Source organism: Lathyrus oleraceus, chromosome 5 (assembly GCF_024323335.1).
Source record: "Lathyrus oleraceus cultivar Zhongwan6 chromosome 5, CAAS_Psat_ZW6_1.0, whole genome shotgun sequence".
Classification (NCBI taxonomy): domain Eukaryota; kingdom Viridiplantae; phylum Streptophyta; class Magnoliopsida; order Fabales; family Fabaceae; genus Lathyrus; species Lathyrus oleraceus.
In genome coordinates, this window is record NC_066583.1 from 487471683 (window position 1) to 487493212 (window position 21530).

The following is a 21530-nucleotide window of genomic DNA, read 5'->3' on the forward strand; positions in this document are numbered from 1 at the left end:
GTCCTCTTACCACCGTCCCTGGAACATCCGATCCCCTGGTTGGAGACACCATCCAGCTTCACGCCACTGTTTGCTGCTGAAGCCCGCTCGAGCTTCTCAACTTTGTCTTCCAGAGCCTTCTGACCAACTGCGAAGCCTTGCATAATGTTGATCAGTTCGCTCATCTTATCCTTCAGCTCAAGTATATCTGCGTTGGGAAGATCCATGAGTCTGGGAGTATTCCGCCTTGTAAAGTATCTGTGAGGGCGTGTTGAGTGCAAAGGTATGACTCTGCGAGCGCGAGCAATGATTCCTGCAACAATCAAGCACATTAGCAACAGATACCTGCAAAATAAAACACAGGTTATTATGATTATGCATGGATGTAGTGCCTATTTATATAAGGAACACTTTGCCTCTTGATCCTGGCATCATTGAGACAAATAATAATCCGGCATCAATATTCTGATATTCAGCATTTGATTCCATCGTGCAGATCGGAGATATGTGATTTAGCATGATACCCCCAACCATGTGTGTGCTTGTGTAAGTGCATACGGTAAAGCAAATAAAGCTTGAAGATCAATCATTGACTGAAAAATAACCATCACATAGCAAAGAGTGCACAAACAGTGCCATAGTCATACATCAAATCAGATAAAATCAAATACAATCCTCCAGAATAGGGAAAGAAATACAAACAAGTGAATTCCGTCAACAAGCCTGACCGGTAATCCACAACAAACGAAAGATCTAGCTAGATGAGGGTCCCCCAGACGGCCCTATCTCATCTTCCATCTTCGCGAACTCCGCGGCGAACCTGAGCTCAGTGTTCTCCTGCTGCAATCTCCCCACTTCCTTTTGATGAATCTTCATCTGCCTAAAGTAATGATCTCTCTCAGCAATGTAGTGATCTCTCTCGGCGACGATCTTCATATTCTCTGCTTCCTTGACCTTCAGCTTTGCCTCCCACTCAGCAATGAGACCTCTGACTCTGTCCTCTCTCTGATCCCTCACCAAGATTTGCCTTCTCTTCTCATCTTCAATAACCTTTGAAGCTCTGGCCAATCTCTCTTTGGTGATGTCGTGCTCCCTGTTGGACGATGCTAAGGCCTGACTGATCTTCCCATAGTAGGCAGTATCCATCTCAAAGCGCTTTGCTTCCAAGGCATGTCGCTTGTCTTGATCTTCCATCTTTACCCTGATCTCTTGGTTGGACGTCTGAATCCGAGCGACAGTCATCTCCAATTCCGCTTTCTCCGCAAGCAACTGATCTCTGGCCCTCTTCATCTCAAGGAATTCTTCCATGCTGACAGAAGAACTTGGACCCTCAATCCTAGGACACACAGGATCACCTCCAGGAAATGGTAGATGTGTGATCTCAATCCTCTTCCGCAACCAATCATCGAATAGGGGAAAATACCGACTGTTGACCTTACCATAAGGAACCTTACCCTTTCTCTGGATATCACGCCACTCATCCAATACCTGCCTCAGCTTGGCTTGGTTACCATCAATCGGGAAGTAAAAGGACTCCTGAATCTCTCGCCCGAGAGGAGGACCCTCTACAGCAAACCCCATCTGTCTCCTGAGAAGCACCGGATTGTAATTAATGCAACCCTGAACTCCCACCAAAGGCACATTGGGTAAACTCCCGCAGCTATATATGAAATCCCGTCCAGCCAAGCCATTATGAGTCCAAGCTATATCATCAGCCCGCAAACCCATCAGTTTGAACGACCACTTGACAGTAGGATCAATATGAGCAAAGGCACCTCGGGAAGGCAAATACCCCATAAACCACTTGAAGAGCAACTGAGCACAGCACCTGATCAAACCCCCACGCCGCTTCTTGTTCCGGTTATGAACCGAGTAGTAAACATCTCCAATCAGAGTAGGAATAGGGTTTCTCTGCATGAACAATCTGATAGCATTATGGTCTACAAAGTTCTTCTGATTAGGAAACAGAATAATCCCATAAATGCTCACAGCAATCAATGCGCAAACCGTCTTCCAATTACCCATAGCAGCATGTTCCTTGGCATTAGCTTCCAAGAAACTCAAATGAAAACCGGGTAACTTCCCCTTTTCCTTCAAACCCTCCTTGATCATTTCCGGACTCAAATAAAGAGCACGGGAAATCCCAAGGACATCGGGCTCCACCCTAGTGACATGGAAAGGAATCTGATCTCGAATCTGGATACCCAGGATGCTAGCATAGTCCTCCATCAGAGGTCCCAACAAATAATCAGGAAATACGAAACATCTCAGCCCCGGGTCATAGAACTGGAGAAGAGTATGAATGGCACTTCTATCACTGTCAGTGAGTCTGAAAACCATCTTCAGAATACTACTGTATGCCTCTCTGAACATCCCCACATGGTCTGGTGTAATCAATGCTATCATATCCTTCAGCACACCAATCTCTGGGTCAAAGAAACTGTAGGCAACGTCATGCTTCAAACCGGTCCTCATATCTGAGCAGAAAGTCTCTCAACCAGGATCTCGATCAAAAGTGTCCCTGCATATGGGTAAACATGTGTTAGATGCAGGTAAATGCAAAATGTAATGATGCTGATGAATGAATGCAATGCATTGCCATCCTCCAAGCCATCTGATCATCTGTACTGAAACCTGGTCTCTGAACTGATCATAACCATCTGAGGAATATGTAACCACAAATCTGACCCACGAGTTCCGAAATAAACGGAACTGAAAGATACATCATCATCATCCCCAAACAATCTCTGGGCAGACAACCTCAATCCTCTGAATCGGACCAGGGAATCCTGAAATAAACGGATCCCCACTGATAAATAACTCGGCCCGGGGAATCCCGAAATAAACGGATCCCCACTGATAAATATCCCGGACAGCACTCCGACGTCTCGGTAATAAATGGCCATAAATCCAACTCATAAACATGACTCTGATCCACGGAACCAAAAATCACCATCTAAGTCACCATCTGAATATGCATCTGAATGAATCACCCTCCCCTCACGGGTAAATTCTAATCAGGTCCCCCTAAGGCGGATAATAGTCTCGACAATCGGGCAAAGATACTCAATGGGTTTGCCCTTTCGGGTGTGCCATTGTAGCTCTCTTAAGATCGTCTAAACCAAAGATCCGGGAAAGATCGGTCACCAGAGTCAACAGCTCAGATGAAGTAACTAAGCCAAAGTGGAGTACCCCACAGAGGAAAGCACTATCAAATGAACCTCGTCCGGCTTGTGGTACATCACGCCGCCAGACACATATTGACCTAACATGAAAGAGGCGACATGAGACCACACTAGTCCTAGATGTACACTCGGGCCTGGGTTTTAGCCCCACTCAGAACACCCACCCCAAACAGAGGAACCACCTGCACAGAGGACGGCAACATGATAGTATGATGCATGCAACTATTTAATGCAAATACATATATGGTCAGAATAATAATGAATGCAATAAATAGAACAGCACAAACAACCTAAACTATCCTAGAACGCTAGGAGAGACTCGCTTAGGGAAGATGGACCAGCATAGGTCAACATCTGTTGTCCCCAGCAGAGTCGCCAGCTGTCGCATCCACGAAAAACAACCGGCGAGCGCTGAAACAAAAACAACACAGAGCCTCCACCGTGCGTTATTTATCCCAAAGAGGGAAAGGAAACGCTCAGAGTAAACCTGGAAAGAACATGGTCTCGCGACCAAAGAGAATGGGTACGAGAGTCGGTTACGCGAGGGGAAGGTATTAGCACCCCTCACGTCCGTCGTACTCGACAGGATCCACGCTCTAGAAAATAGAAAAGGTTGCTAAAATAAACATCACACGCACACCACCGGACACAGGTGGGGTTAAGAAGAAGAGGGCTCGATGGGACATCGCATCCCATGCCTACGTATCTCATCGGGAATGAGAATCAGAGCTACCGAAGTTCGGCTCACGCACGCCAAACAAAACAAAACACCAACACACAAAAAGGTGGCAAACATGGAGCCCGACAGCCAATCACTGGACTTACATCAGCATCCGAACCAAAACACACACAAAAGGGCAAACATGGAGCCCGACAGCCAATCCCTGGACTTACATCGGCATCCGAACCCAAAACAAACCCACACTGGAACCCAAATGCCACTCGATGGACTTACATCAGCTTCCAAGCACACAACAAGCACAAACAAACAACAAGTTACCAAGGAGTCGGGAACTCGAGCCTAGCAATTGTCAAACAACACACACAAAAAAGAAAAAGGTGCCCGGAGTGGTCTCGCACGACCACCTGCCTACATACCTCGTCTGGAACAAGGATCAGGGCGATGTAGTTCCCCCTCAAGGGACTGAAATTCTAGCCAGAAACAAAGGGAGACACACTACCAGGGAGCTGTACTCGAGCCTAGTGTTATCATGCATCATTGCCCTATGTTCAGGTTTCTACCTACTTGCATAACAGCAAGCTAATCCTATCCAGGAAAGAAGCAAGCATACAAGCATACAAGCAAAACAGAGCAAACGTGTCAAGCAAATATTCACATAGCACACACTATATCCAATCAAGTGGGCTCAAACAATGGGTTTGACTGCCTCAGCAAGTCATCTGTACATGGGTAATGTTTGCTCTTAACCTTGCCATTGAGGGGCTAAGGTGAAGTAGATGAAAGGTGAAGTGAGGGGTGTGCCTCACAGCTCTTATCCCTGGCCAGGGAGAGCTTCAGACAAAGGAGTGTGGGTTCAGAAAGATGGAACCCTTCTACACTCATGACTCAGACACAACTGTACACTGTACAAGATCTTGGGTTAGTATCCCAATGCATCAACACCAGTTGTGTGAGCAGAGGGATGACTCAACAAGATTAGCAGGAGGTGGATTGCACACCTCTTGGGTTCTGCCAATTGCCTTAATCAAGGTCTTTTCCTGCTTGGCACAAAAATAAACAAGCACAGGCATTGCCTCTTAAGGAGGACTTCAGACAGGTGCCTGGCCAAGTAACAGACCAGGTCTTCCAGACTACATGGAGTTAAGAGATTCTACCTCTATTGGTTTAAAAACCAAGCAACAGCAAGCAAGTTCTCAAGGAACTGTAAGCAACTAAATGTACCTGAAATCAATCAAGTATCATCAGTACTCAGACAAACCAACAGTAAATAGCAAATGGTTAACAGTTAAACTGTACAGTCAACACAAGTTAATGCACATAAGTGCAAGCTCAAGCTCAAGCTCAAGCATCACAACCTACAAAACAAAGTCATGTTAGTGGACAACATCAAACAAATTCAATTTAATTGACTTGAAGCAATCTCCTTAAGCATTGTGCATTTCATCCTGAAAAGTCAAACCAAATGTGAGAAACAAGACCACTAGGCCAAGCCTAGGGTCCAAAGGTGATAAAAAATTCTAAACAGCAAGCAAAACCAATCCAAAATCATTTTCAAGTAACTCAAAAGCAAATGCAATTGGTCCCATGCTCATATCATCCACCATTATCATTTCATGACCAAAACAAGTCAAATTAGGTCAAATACAACACCAAAAGTCCAAACAGAACTATCTCAATCAAAAGCATACCAAAACAATCCCAAAAATCCCCAAATAATTCACACCTAAACAGGACACATTCAATGTATAGCATGTCAATTTTCAGCTCAATTGGACAAAAGGAAGTAGGTCAATGAAAATCAAGAAGTCCAGACAAATTTACACAAGCCAATTCAAGGCATCAACACATGCATCCACTTCAATAATTCATAAAACAGTGACAACAATTAAGAAATGAATGGGACCAAAAGCATGATGTCCTACAATGTGTCCACAATCAACATACCAAATTTCACATTCATCCAATACCATATGAGAATTTCACAAAAGAAATACAAACATGTGTCACATGATGTTACAAAATGAGCACACAGTGAAGAAAATTACCAATCAAATGGAAAATGCAACCAATAAATCCAGAAAACATTACATGTTATCTTGACATATCAATGATCATACATGCAAAATTTCAACTCAATCCAACATCTCTAGGCATGGCAAATAAAATCAGAAAGTTGACCTAGCTTGGTGTGACACAAATTGTCACACCTCCAATCAAAAAATCATATCTCCATCACCAAGTATCCAAAAATTACAAACCACACATGAAAATCACCATCAATGTGTCCAGAATAAGCACAAAAATTTTCATCCATTTATTTAAAAGCATGAGCATTTCATGAAAGTTTTGGCAAAGTGTATACAAATGAGCACATGAACAAAATCAATAGGCCAATCAAATTTCCACACGTGCAAAAATTCCACAAAAATTACCATAAAATTCTACACAATCTCATGAGCATGGCATAAAAAATTTCACAAAAATTGGATGAATTTTGAGTGAGTTATCAATTTTCTAAGTTCCCCTAACAAAATGAAATAAGAAAAGAAAAAAAATGAAATAATTAATTAATTAAAGGCGTAATGGCATTTTTGCAATTATGATGAAGTACGCCAAAACGGCGTCGTTTTAAGCGCAGCCAGGAAATGTTCCTATTGGCTGAAACTGGCGCTAAACAACTTTCAAATGGCCAGGCAAATAGAAACGGATCAAACGACACTATTTCACGTGTTCTTCATCACACAAGTCCAGAATTCCAGAAAATTGAAGAACAATGAACATCAACCAAAATTGACAAGAGTATATCCATTGAAACCGTATGAACACAAGGATCATGAATATGTGATCAATTCAACCTAATTCCTAACATATCTCACGGATCGAGCATTTAAAGAAATGACATCAAAGCTTTGAATCGAGATATCTCTCTCTACAGTCAATCATTTTGAAAACCAAACACATCATGATCATCTACGTTGAACGCACTTCCAAAAACATATCACAATTTAAAGAATAGTGAAATTCGAAAATTAACCTCAAGTTGAAGACAATTGTTGTTCTTGATGTTTTTCGCTCCAATTGTCCAAAACAGATCAAGGTTGATGTGTAGGAAGGTGAATGCCACGCTTAGCTTAGCTCAATGATGCCTCAAGTGTGCGAAACTTCAAATCACCATTGTTGAGCATGATGTGAACAGTTGCGATTTGGACATTGTTGGCAATGGAGATGTCAAAACAGATGGAGATCTTGATCCAAGGAAGATGAAGCAACAAGAATTTCTCACTTTGGTGGAGAATTGATGAAGATTTGGTCAAAAAAGTTTGGATGAAGATTGATGGATTTTGGTGAATTGGAGGGAAAGTTTGTTATGAATTCTTGAGAATTGTGATTGTATGTGCAATTCAGTTACCATTAGGATTAAATACTTCAGCTTAATCACCTCCTTAATCACCAATTAGCAAAATGAATTTGATTAGCATAATGCCATTTTTCTCAATGCAAGAGCAAAAATGTCATTTCCCATTAGGCCTCATGACAGCAATGTGACAGCTCATACATCTCCTAAATGCCATTTGGAATGTGTTGGCTTTGGTCCCACATCAATTGGCCTTGTATTATTCATTTTCACTATGTCATGCCAAAAAATGCATTTTAAGTGATAGTTCAAAAATGGCCTAGCAAAATATTGCACCTTGAACACTCATGACAATTCAAACCATTTCTAATTGGCATATGTGATGTGTTGCAAAAACTCCCATTCCAAAATTCCCATTATTTCTCAAGTTGGACCATTTTGCCCTTGGATTTTAATTAGTGCACTTGAAAATTGACCTTTTGCATTGACCATTTTTGATGAATTTTAATTATGCACCATGAAATTACATGTTAAATGGAGTTTGCTCATAAAAAGATCACTCAATTTGGACACTCCATGTGGAAGTTATGCCACTTTGATTATGGGTCATTTTTGAAATTGAATGGACCATAACTTGTCAATCATACATGGGAATTTCAAGTTCTTGGACTTTTTGGAAAGGCGAGATCAAGATCTACAACTTTCATGTTGAACAAATTTTCATTTGAGGCTTTATTGGACATGTAATTTTGTGGTCAAAAACTTTCCATTTTTGGAAACTTCCATTACAAGTCACTTTCTATTTTTGGCAATTTCTTGTCTGACTTGATTTTCTTCATTCTTGAGCTTTGAAATGTAAAATACCACTTGTTTCAACATGAATGAAGTGTATCCAACTCACTTCCACCTCCAAATCCATTAAATCATGCACAGTTGACCACAGTTGACTTTTTTCAACTGATAGATGAATTTGGCAATGCACTGATCCAATTGAGCTCCAATCTTCTAATGAAATAGCTCAAGGATGAAACCCTAGCCTCAATAATATCCATATAATCATATAATGATCCCCATATCCATTGTAGACCCCATCTCCTAGCCATGCCCTGATTGCCCCAATGCAACTGATTAGGGTTGACCAGTGGTCAAAACCCTAATCTCAAGGAATATGCTCCAACACTTGATGATGACAAACCATGATGATGATGATGTATCATTTCAACCAAGATGAAGACCAATATCCTTTGAGAATCATGAAACCCTAATTTGGACCTCCCCATCCTCAAATGATTGCTGACCAGTCCAATGAAACCCTAACTTGCACCATGACCTCTTATCTTCTGATCAAGACTTGGGAGGATGACTTGCACAATGTAACCACATGATATGCAATATGAAATGCCTAATGACCTAAAAATGTATGCAATATGTTAAACTAGTCCCAAGAGAGGAGGGCAAATTTTGAGGTGTTACAAGAAGGAGCGGATATCTCAGACTTCAACCTAAGCGATCTACCAGATAAGCCTCCAAACTTCATGAAGCGTCCACGAGGACCCTCTGAAAAGGCGAAGCAAGAAAAGAAGGCAAAACTAGGAGAATCCTCCGTATCAAGACCTCTAGCACCTCTGCATGGGCCTTCTGGTAAGTCTGTTTCTCTTGCTCCCTCTGCACAAACACATCTAATTGCTTTTTCTATCCCTCAACCAACACCTATCTACACTAACTCAGAAACCCCTCCTTCAACCACCAAAACATCTCATCAACCATCCCATAAATTTAACCTTGCCACCACCACCTTACCTCTTTCTGACGCAGAAATGTTGAATGAAACCACCTCACCATCTTCATCTTCTTCTCCAAAATCACCCCCTACTTCAACATTTCATCAGACACAAAACACTCTGACCCCTCATTCCCACTCTGGCCCAACTTCAAGCTCAGACTCTGGCCTCACAACAGCCAACACAAACCACACCTGAACCTGAAGTCACTTCACCACCCACAGAACAACCAAACCTAACACCATCTGACCCTCAACCCTCTGAACCAAATAACTCTAACACACACCCACCAAATACATCCGCTGAACCACAAACTCCCACTCTCAACCTAAGCCCTCCCAATTCTCCACCTCTACCCTCTGACCTAGAAAACACCCTGCCAACCCTAGAGGAAGCAATAGTTCTGTTTGCAGGAGCCTCAGTTGACAAGGTCAAGTCTCTGACCATCAACTCTAGCATCCGTGATGATCCTTCAGCTGTAAGGACACACTGGAATAGAGTTATTGGCTGGATGACCTTTGAAGCCTTCAAACTGAAGAGCCTCTCTGAGCAAGCCAGAAACGACTTCATCAGAGATACTGAAGTAAGACTACAGGAGCGCCTAGCCAGAGAAGCTGAGGAGCAAACCTGAAAGGAAGTAGAAGAAAAAGCAAGGCAAGAGGAAATGCAAAGACTTAAGGAAGCTGAAGCCAAATCTCTAGTTGATGCTGCTGCTGCTGAAGCTGAAGCAAAAGCTACTGCTGCTGCTGAAGCTGAAGCAAAAGCTGCTGCTGAAGCTGAAGCTAAAGCTGCTGCTGAAGCTGAAGCTCATCATGCTGAAGAATCTGCCAACAGGGTAGAACCGGATGCTCTGACTCAGGGGGAGTCTTCCACCTTTGTCCATCTGGTTCTCAAGACACTTGAAGATCTTCAGAAGGAACAGAAAGAAGTCCGAGCTAGATTGGATCAACAGGATTCAGTCAATGTCAACATTCAGAATCTGCTGACCCAGCTGCTTCAGAGGATGCCTCCACCTCCAAACCCTTAGGCACCTAGGACTCATTTTTTTGCTGATTTGCTTGTTGCTTTCTGTTGTGTTTATTCTCGCTTTTTGCTGTTTGTGTTTTCTATCTGAATATATATATATATATATATATATATATATATATATATTTGTCCTTCCTTCATTTATCTAAGTCTTTTTGATTCTGACAAAAAGGGGGAGAACTAAAAACAACTCTGATGAAAACATATCTAAATCCTTCAGTACTCTGCAAACATTGTTTTTAAATGGTTCTAATCCTTTTTGACTTAGAAATTTGCAGAAGAGTATCTAGAAACATCATATCATGGAAGCTCCGGTAAGAACTTCTGAACTCCCAGACTTATCTCAAGGGGAGCTCACGTCTATCTGATCTAAATATTCTTATCTCTAAATGTTTCATCTCTTAATTAAGATTATTTTGTCATCATCAAAAAGGGGGAGATTGTAAGAACAAAATTAGTTCTACAATAGAATTCCAGGATTTTGATGATAACAAAGGATGAAACCAAAAATGGCACCCTAACGAAAATTCTCTAAGTGTGCAGGACTCTAAACAGCAACAAAGGAATCTGATCGTTTTATCAGATACAAACTCTGATCAGATACAAAGTATTAGAAGATCAGAAGCATCTGAAGAAGAAGTGCGCTCTAGAAGTTCTGACTCTGAGCAAAACAAGACACAGAAAGACCAGAAGCTCTAAACTTCCACTGGACTCAGTTCTAATGATCTACAAGACCAATACTCTTAGAAGCTCTGACGTAACCTCAACACAATCTCCGGTTGACACAGAAACTCCGAGATAACAAAGACTCTGATGAAGATTCTCCAAATTCAGAAAGAGTAACAGAAAGAACTTCTTCAAATGGAAAGAAAGTATATTTAGAAAGAAGTTATTTAGGGAGACAAAGTGGTTATGGCAAGAAACACAGAAGTAATGACATTGAATGCTCATCAAAGGCCAATATTCTGTCATCACTCCAACGGTCCTCTTCACCACTATATAAAGGACAACATACATCAGTGAGAGACACACAACAACGCACAGAAAACTCTTTACATTCTCTTTTAGTTTTTTCACGAGCTGTTGCTCATACGTGAAAACACTTGCTTGTTTATTCTGTTGTAATATTTGCTTACTCTTAGAAGCACTCTCGATTACAATCTATTTTTGCTAAATTGCTTTTGCTCCTCAAGTGACTCTGCGTAATCTGTATACTTGGGAGGACTAAGAGATCACTATGTTAGACGTTTGGTTGTATTAATCTTTCAGATTAGTGGATTAAGCCCTTTTTGAAGGCGAAATCACCTTGGCCAGGTGGATTGGAGTAACTTTGTGTTATAAGCGAACTAGTATAAAATTCTGTGTGTTCTTACTTTGAAAAAGCTTTTATTTTCTAAAACAATTCAAACCCCCCTTTCTTGTTTTTCTCACCTTCATTGGCCTCTAGGGCTTACACGAACAGTATCTTGGCTGACCATTTGGCTCACCAACCGATTGAAGATTACCAGTCAGTGCAATATGACTTTCCTGATGAAAAGATTTTGTACTTGAAAGTGAAAGATTGTGATGAACCATTACTTGAAGAAGGGCCAGAACCTGGTTCCCGCTGGGGCATGGTATTTGATGGAGCTGTTAATCAATATGTAAATGGAATTGGAGCAGTGATCATTACTCCTCAAGGCACATATCTACCATTTACAGCTAGATTGACTTTCAAGTGTACAAACAACATGGCAGAATATGAAGCTTGCAATATGGGGCTTGAAGAGGCCATGAATCTTAGAATCAAGTATTTGGATGTCTTCGGTGATTCGACTTTGGTTGTGAATCAAATCAAAGGAGAATGGGAGACAAATCAACCCAGTTTAATACCATATAGAGATAATGCGAGGAGGATTTCAACTTTCTTTACAAAGGTTGAGTTTCATCATATCCCTCGAGATGAAAATCGGATGGCAGATGCTCTTGCAACGTTGGCATCGATGATTGTAGTGAAGTATTGGAATGAAGTTCCCAATTTATCTGTGATGCGTCTTGATAGGCCAGCTCATGTGTTTGTTGTTGAAGAGATCAAATATGATAAGCCATGGTACTTTGATCTCAGATGTTTCCTCCAAAGTCAGATTTACCCGTCAGGGGCATCTTTGAAAGATAAGAAGACTTTGAGAAGATTAGCCGACAACTTCTACTTGAATGGTGATATACTGTATAAAAGAAACTTCGACATGGTTTGCCTCAGATGCGTGGATAGACACGAAGTAGACTTGTTGATGACTGAAGTGCATGAAGGTTCCTTTGGTACTCATTCCAATGGACAAGCAATGGCAAAGAAGATGTTGCGAGCAGGTTACTATTGGCTGACAATGGAATCTGACGGTTACAAGTTTGTGAAGAAATGCCACAAGTGTCAAATTTATGCTGATAAGATTCATGTTCCTCCGACCCTATTGAATGTTATCTCTTCCCCATGGCCCTTCTCCATGTGGAGAATTTATATGATTGGGATGATTGAACCCAAAGCTTCGAATGGACATCGTTTCATTTTGGTGTCAATTGACTACTTCACAAAATGGGTCGAAGCGGCATTGTATGCAAATGTAACCAAGCAAGTTATTGTAAGGTTTATCAAGAATCAGATCATATGCCATTATGGTGTGCCAAGCAAGATCATTACTGACAATGGATCGAACTTGAATAATAATATGGTGGAAGCTCTTTGTAAAGACTTCAAGATTGCACATCATAATTCTTCTCCCTACAGACCTAAGATGAATGGGGTTGTTGAAGCTGCAAATAAGAACATTAAGAAGATTATTCATAAGATGGTTGTCACGTATAAGGATTGGCATGAGATGCTCCCATTTTCTTTGCATGGGTATCGTACATCCGTCCGCACTTCAACAGGGGAAACCCCTTTCTCTCTTGTGTATGGTATGGAAGTTGTGCTCCCTGTAGTGGTTGAGATTCCTTCATTGCGTGTGCTCATGGAAGCCAAGTTGACTGAGGCTGAGTGGTGTCAGACCAAGTTTGATCAGTTGAATTTGATAGAAGAGAAGAGGTTGACTGCCATGTGTCATGGTCAGTTATACCAGCAAAGGATGAGGAAAGCTTTTGATAAGAAGGTCAGAGCTCGTGTGTTCAGAGAAGGTGACCTTGTGCTCAAGAAGATTTTATCATTCAAACCAGATTCTAGAGGAAAATGGACTCCTAATTATGAAGGCCCATATGTTGTTAAGAGAGCCTTTTCAGGCGGTGCCTTGATTCTTACAACTATGGATGGTGAAGAGTTCACTCGTCCTATGAACGCAGATGCAATCAAGAAATACTTTACCTAAAAAGAAAAAGAACAGCTCGCTAAGTTGAAAACCTGAAAGGGCGGCTAAGAAAAAAATGAGCGTCTTGGTGGATTGAAAACCCGAAAGGGCGATCCAGGCAAAATTTAGAGACATAAAACATAAAAAAAATCCCGATAAGTTGAGTACCCCACCTTGGGGTAACTTATGCAAAAATTAGGGGTTATGGAAAGTAACTACATTCTGTTGATCTTCAAGGTTTTGAGGATTTGATTGAGCACAAGGGTTGATATTGATTCATCACCCCAGTAGCGATCAAGAGCACAGTGGATATCAAGAGTTGGTAGAAGGATTAAGGATCATTTGTATTCAATGTAACCCTTTTCCATGTAAATTACCATTTTTAACTTTGTAAAATCTATGGAGTCTTGTCATTTATAGTCTATCATTCTATCAAATAAAGTTGAGTTTTTATCCAATTGTTTCTACTCTTATTTACTTCAGCCTATAGTTTTAAATTTTATTATGATCATTTTGAAATTAATTTTTTATTCAAAACCAGTTTTTCGTAAATATATGAAAGCAAGAATTTTTCAAAGCAATTAAAAGGAATATCCGCATCATTTTTAGCAGGTCCTTAAGTGCAAAACATTAGAGGTTCCCCAAGCAGTTAACCCTTTGGGTATCCCTAGACGTTTGTGTTGATTCAGTTCCTCAGCGGAATGTTTGTTCCCCCAGTAGATCTTCGTTCTGTTTCCCCAGCTGAGTTAGTTGATTCGGATACCCTGCGGTGTGTTATTTTCCCCGACGGAGTTTCTGCCTTCCCCAACGGAGTTTGTGTTTCCCCAGCAGGGTTGATTTTCAATAGATATGGTTGACTTCCCCAATAGATTGCATTGGTTTCCCCTCCGATCGCCATTCAACTTGCTCCCAGTCAGAGTTTCCTCATGGTTTCTAAGCAATTTATTCTCTCTGTAGGGTTACCTTCCATTTTTGTGGTGTTGACCTAAAATTCCCCAGAGATTTGAGGTTTCCTTCCTCAGCAGATCTCATTCTTCCCCAGTTGGGGTTGAGCCGTTGGAATGTTGATCTCTCTGTTCTCCAGCAGTTGTCTCCCTATTTTGTGGATTGACCAGGATTGTACCGATGATTCAAATTTCTTCACGACACCTTTGTATCCTTTGTGATCGTCTTTGTCAGCATAATCATCATATATACATATACATACACATTCATATAATTTCATGGTTTTCATGGTTCATTCGAGATTATTACTCTTTGCTATGGCGGTACTCTATCCCCATACAAATTTGGTGTCTGTCCTCCTTCAATTGTAGAGTGTCAGCCCCTTAAGCATAAATACTTTAACCTTTCTCCTTTTCCCCACTGAGTTTGTCTCCTCGTGGATGTTTATTATTTCAGTTTCCTCCCCAATTAATTATCTGGATGGAATCACTCCTCTTGGATTATGTCCTCAATGGGTTGAGTCTTGATTGACCGTTTCTTTCTAGTTTTTACCTAGAAAGATGCTTCGAGTCTCCTAAGAGTTTATTGCCTAGTAACTGGTAATATTCTTCTTAGTTTGCAGTTTGCTACTTCTTTCCCAATCCCCGGAAAAAGTACCCCGGCTTTCTCAGCAGTAGAGTCCCTAGTGGATTTAATCCCCTATGAAGTATATCCTTGATATCTTCATCCTAACCGGTGACTGATATCTTTCTCTCCCCTGCTTGAGTCTATCCTTGATATGTTCATGCTAATCGATGACGAATATTCTCTTCTTGGTATTCTACCTAGTAAAAAGGTAGTTGCAATCCCTATTTTTGTTCCCCAGAGATTTAATCCTTGATATGTTCATCCTAATCGATGACGGGTTTCCTTCTCTTTGTGGTCTTCTACCCAGTAACTGGTAGTGGTAAATCCTGCTTTTTGTTCCCTCCGTAGAGTTGATCCTTGATATGTTCACTTTAACCAGTGACAAATTCTCTCTCTTGGTATTATATCCAGTAACTGATAGATGTAAGTCCTATTTTATCTCCTCACAGAGTCTATCCTTGATATGTTCATCTTAACCGGTGAGAGATTTTCTCTTTGATCGGTATTCTATCCAACATTCGATAGATGTAATTCCTACTTTTTTGTTCAGTTGGATTACCCTTGATATGTTCATCTTAACCGATGACGAGTATCCTCCTTGACAATCCTAAGCAAGTTTATCCTTGATATGTTCATCCTAACCGATGATGGATTTTCTTCCCTGTTGAGTCTATCCTTGATATGTTCATTCTAACCGATGACGGATACTCTCACCCTTGGTCTTCTGCCCAGTAACTGGTAGTTATAAATCCTATTTTCTGCAGTTTTCCCCAGCAAGGCTATTCTTAACCAGTTACCGGTAATGAATATTCCCTTATGTTGGTTCCCAGCTGTCGCATCGCGCGAAAAACCGGCGGGAAACAAGAACACAACAGAGCCGCCACCGTGCGTTATTTATCCCAAAAGAGGGAAAGGAAACGCTCGAAGTAAACCTAGGGAAAGAACATGGTCTCGCGACCTAAGAGGATGGGTTCGGGAGTCGGTTATGCGAAGGGAAGGTATTAGCACCCCTACGCATCCGTAGTACTCTATGGGATCCACGCACACTAGAAAGGAAAATTGGTTGCTAAACACTGCTCGAATACTCACACACACTGGCTGAAAGAAACGCAAGAGACTGACTGAAACTGAACTCGGCAGGATGTCGCATCCTGGGCCTACTTAGTCTATCAGGCATAGACATCAGAGTCCAAGTAGTTCGGACTGGGGAGACGACACATGCTCGCTAGGATATCGCATCCTATGCATACGTATCTTCTCGGACGAGAGAAGAATCAGAGCATTCGTAGCTCGGCTGACACGTACACAAACAAACAAGACACACAGGCAAACGTGGAGCCCGACTGCCAATCACTGGACTTATGTCAGCATCCGAACCTAAACACACGCAAAGAGGCAACCGTGGAGCCCAAATGCCAATCACTGGACTTACATTGACATCCGAACCTAAACACACACACACCGGAACCAAAATGCCACTCGATGGACTTACATCGGCTTCCAAGCACACAACAACACAACAGGTTAATAGGGAGTCGGGGACTCAGCCTATAACTGTTAAGCACACACACACAAACAGACAGACAGCAAATGCTAAGGAGTCAGGGACTCGAGCCTAGCAGAGGTCAGACAACTCACACAAAAAGAAAAAGGGCGCCCGGAGAGATCAGCTCAATCTCCTGCCTACATACTTCATCTGGTGTGAAGATCAGGGCGATGTAGTTCCCCTACGCAGGGACAAAGGTTCTAGCCTAACCAGATAACAGAGGGAGACACAACTCTAGGGAGACTACGACTCGAGCCTAGATGTTGTCATGCAAAATCAACCCTAAGTTATGGTTTTCTAGCTAAATGGCACAAGGGCCAACCTATCCTAAGCATGGATCACACAGGAAGCAAGCCACACAGACTTGACTTGCACAGGAAGCAAGTCAAGCACAACCTACCTTGCACAGGGGCAAGTCTAAGCTAAACCTAACAAGGCAAGGCAAACAATCACAATCATAAGAAGCACACACTATATGCATACAAGAGGCTCACACAAGGGTTAGGCACTGAGGCCAACTGGAATAGGGTCAGAGGTTGCTCTTAACCTTGCCATTGAGAGGCTAAGGTGAAGCAGATGAGAGGAGATGAGGGGTGTGCCTCATTGCTCTTATCCCTGGCCAGGGAGAGCATCTGAAAATAAGAAAGTGTGGGAGCTCAGAAAGATGGAGCTCTTTCCACATTATTGACTCAATAGATCTTGGGCTAAGATCTCAATGCTACAACCATGTAATGGGAGCAAGGAGAAGACTCACTGAATAGTGGGAGATAGATTGCTTATCTCTTGTATCCACCAATTGCCTTACTTGAAGGACTTTTCCTGCTTGGGACAAAATTAAACATACACAAGCATCGCCTCTTAAGGAGGCTTCAGACAGTTTGTCCGGCCAAGTAACAGGCCGGGTCTCCAGACTACATGAAGAAGAAGTAAATATACCTCAAGCAAGTTGCTAAAAAGCAAAGCAAAGCAAGTTCAGAGAACTTAAGCAACTAAGGGTACCTGAAAGAGTCAAACTAATCAGTAAACAGTTCAACAGTCAAAGCAAAAGGAATTGGGAAACAAACAATCAACACAGAGGAACCAATGGGCAAAGCACAAACTCAAGTCAAATGAGTCATACCACCTACAAAACAAAGGTTATCACATGATATGTAATCAAGCTCAATCAAATTTGTATGATCTTTGAGGCATTGTTGCTTAACCTGAAACATAAACTCAATCATAAGCCCAAAAGACCCCTAGGACAAGCCTAGGGTCAAAAACAAATGAAAAAGTCAAAACAGCAAATGAAAGTCAAACAAAGTCAAGTTCAAACATTTGGGAAGCAAGCACAATTGGATTCATGTTCATATCATGCATCATCATCATTTCACAAACCAAAGAAGGCAAGGCATGGCAAATGAAAGCACAAAGAAGTCAACAGAATGACTTGCATCAAAAGTCAACTCAAACAATTTCAAAAATCACCAAATAATTCATGTTCAATCCTAACATCTAGCATGGTAAGCATGTCAAATTTCATTGCATTTGGATAAGTGGAAGGCAGCCAATTAAAATCAAGAAGTCAACACAATTTCAAGTAAGCACAAAGAAGTCAAACAAACATGGGTCAACTTCAAAAAATCATAACTAAATGAAAACAGATGAGAAATGAATGAGATTAACACCAAAGTAAAGCTCAAGATGTCTAGTTATCTCATGCAAAATTTCATGATCATACAATAAGGTATGAAAAATTCCCAAATGAAATGGCCAGATGTGTCACACAAAGTCAACAATTGACTAGGCAGGGAATAAAAATCTCAAACAAAAAGGAAATGGCTCAAATAAATCCAAGAAAATTCACAAGTCAACTAGACATATGGGAGATGGTTCATGAAAAATTTCATATGATTTGGAGGTCAGGAAGCATGCCATTAAAATTCATGAAAATGCACAACCATGGTGTGACACAAGTTGTCACACCCTACTTCAAAAATTCATAACACACAAACCACATATGATAAAATCATGAAATTTACATCAAAATATGCATGGATGAGTGTAGATTAACCACAAAAATTTTCAGATCAAATGGATGTAACATTATTATTTCACAAGAGAAATGGCAAGAGGTACAATTTTTGGTCACATAACATAAACCCTAAGGCCATTTAAAAACCAATGATCCAAAAAATCTGTAAAAATATTGATAAAAAACTAGACATTTTCATGATCATGATGCAAAAAACCCCACTGGATTTGGATTTGAAATGAGCAAGATATGATTTTTGTGAAATTGATGACCAAATGAAATAATTATTTGAATTTAAATGAAATAATATGAATAATTAAATAAGCGAATGGCACATTTGTAATTTGGAGCTTCACTTATCAAAACGACAGCGTTTAAGGGGTGACCAGGAAATGTTGTGATTGGTCCGCATGGCTCTACAGTACCATGCACGTTAAAATCATAAATCTGGGCAAGGCTTTAAAGAGGATTAGGGTTTATGCTTATAACATGAAGATTCATCCCTTCCAAATCGAATTTTCACAAAAAATCCCAGAAATACAAATTGAACACCCAGAAACAAACATCATGGCAAGGCAAACAAAGATCCAGCATCAATTTTCAACATAACACAACATGGTTCATGAATCGAACAGGAGAAAATTCACATCAAACTTTTGCTCAAGAACAAACATTCTCAGAAATGAATAAGTAGCATACCAATGTGTTCATCTAAGCATGGTGAAGACAAATCCAACATCAACTTTCATGGAAACACACTATTGAAAGAGAATCGAGCAGAAATGCATATGAACATCAATTTTAATTCTCAGATTTCTCATGCATTTCTCAATCATTTTAAGTGATTCAAGGCTTAACACAACCAGCTAAGTAAGACCTACATGATGTATAGCATAGTTTAGAAAAAGGAGTAAATCGAAAACTGACCACAAGTGATGAGCAGTGAAGATTCAGCAGCTTTTTGCTTGCAAATGCTTGAGACAGATGAAGATTCTTCTTCCACAAGTTGAATGGTGAAGCAATCGTGGCTCAGCAACCCTTGTAGGAGCTTGAAACAAATTCTGCCATGGCAATGGTGTTGGAAGAAACAGTCGAGCAGTTGAGCTTCCAGTTGTGGAATGGCAATGAAAACAGGTCCACAATGATGCTTAGATGGTGAATCAACAATGGCTTGCTCGAGGGCTTTGGAGATTTTGGCCAGAAAAATGCAATGTGCAAAAATGCAAGTTGAGAGAAAATGGAAGTTTCTGTGGTTTAGAGGCTGCTAGGGTTGCTTCAATTGACAGAAAATCACTTATATATGGACTGTTTAAGCAATGCTAATTGAATGCTAAACTTGTTTTGCTCATTTGAACCAAATTGCAAAATTGCTAATCTTGGCCAAAAAATGCATATGGAGGTGGTATGATAGTGGTATGTGTCGAATTGGGCTTTGCACAAGTCAGAAATCATGTCTTGAAACAATTCCAAATGGCCAATGTAGTAGAAAATGTTTAAATCACAAAGTCAATTTTGCACCTCTTTTAAAAATAAAGCATACTAGGTCCAAAAGTGCCATTTTGATCCATAGATTTTTGGTACATGAAATTTATATTTTTGGAAAGAGGGGAACAAATGGAGATTGTAGGAAAAAACCCCACTAAATTTGGCCTTTTGGTTCATGAGATATGGCTTGTTGAAGTTCAAAAAAATGTGAAAATGAAATGATCATATCTTGCAAACCATTCATGGGATTTGGGTGTTCTTGGACTTTTTGGAAATGGGAGAACAAGATCTTCAACTTTAATGTTGGTCAAAAATTCATTTGAAGCTTGTATCATGATGCAAGTTGAGGATCAAGAAGTTTCCATTTTTGGCAGTTAAAATTACAGGTCCACTTTCTATTTTGGGAAATTTTCTGATTGGCTTCAAATTCTTCAATGATATTGATTCCCATGATACATGAGGCCTATTAGGACATGAATAAGCTCTCTCAAACCATTTCCATCCATCAAAACCATAAAATCAGTCACAGTTGACCAACTTTGACTTTCTAGGGTTTCTGACTGACTGTGCATGAATTGATGGCTTCTGAACATCCAAACCTTGACTTGAACACTTCTAATGGATCTCCAAGTCATGTGAGCTTGTTGGACAAACCCTAGGGCCTTTGCTCCTTGAGAAACACCTTTGCTTGCTTGGTTGACTGATCTCCTGATCAGTTTGACCTAATTCTTGGCTTGCTTGCTCTTGAGGCAATTGGGGACAATGCAATGCTATGCAATGGACCATGACATGCTATGACCTAATATGAGATGGTATGTACAATGATAGGTGCCAATTTGAGGTGCTACACCAGCGAGTCATCCTTGATATGTTCATCCTAACCGATGACAGATGTCCTCTCTGTCAGATCTTTATTATCTCCTTACCTAGTAACAGGTAGTAGATAATAGATTTCTGCTCCTCCTGTGTTGAAGTTCATTTCTTCCCTAGTTGAGTTGAGTGTTCAATTCCTTAGAGAAATCTCTTTTCCCTGCATGATTCAAGTATTTCAGTTTTATCCTGACTTACTTGTATCCCCTGCAGATGTTGTTATTCCCCGGCTGAGTCTTTCCATTTTATATGGATGCCCTCGAGTCCTCCAATTGTTTTAAGTCATAGCCTGGCCTGCGCATAACCTCTTTTTCCCCCAAAGTCTCGGTCTCCCCAGTGAGTTTTCCTTATGAAATGCATTTTACTCCTACGGGCTTTCGGTTTTTCTGACTTCTTTTTCCTTTGTGGCAATATTTCCCCACAAAGAATTTACTTTTACATTCATATCATATGCATCATGAGGTCTCTTAGGGACCAAAATTTGTTTCTATATGTTTTTATTTAATCCCATTCTACTGAGTCAACATGAATATTTTAACCTTCGCCTCCTCAGTTAGAATGTCCTTAAATAGGGGCAGCTGTAAGACCCCAATTTTGACCCTAAGATCCCTCATGCAATTTCATCATAAGCATTATCATTGGGATCATACCTTGGCATCCTCCTTACCTCTATCTCATTGGGTTTGTTTTGGGAGAGATCGTCAAGCACTATGTGATTGTA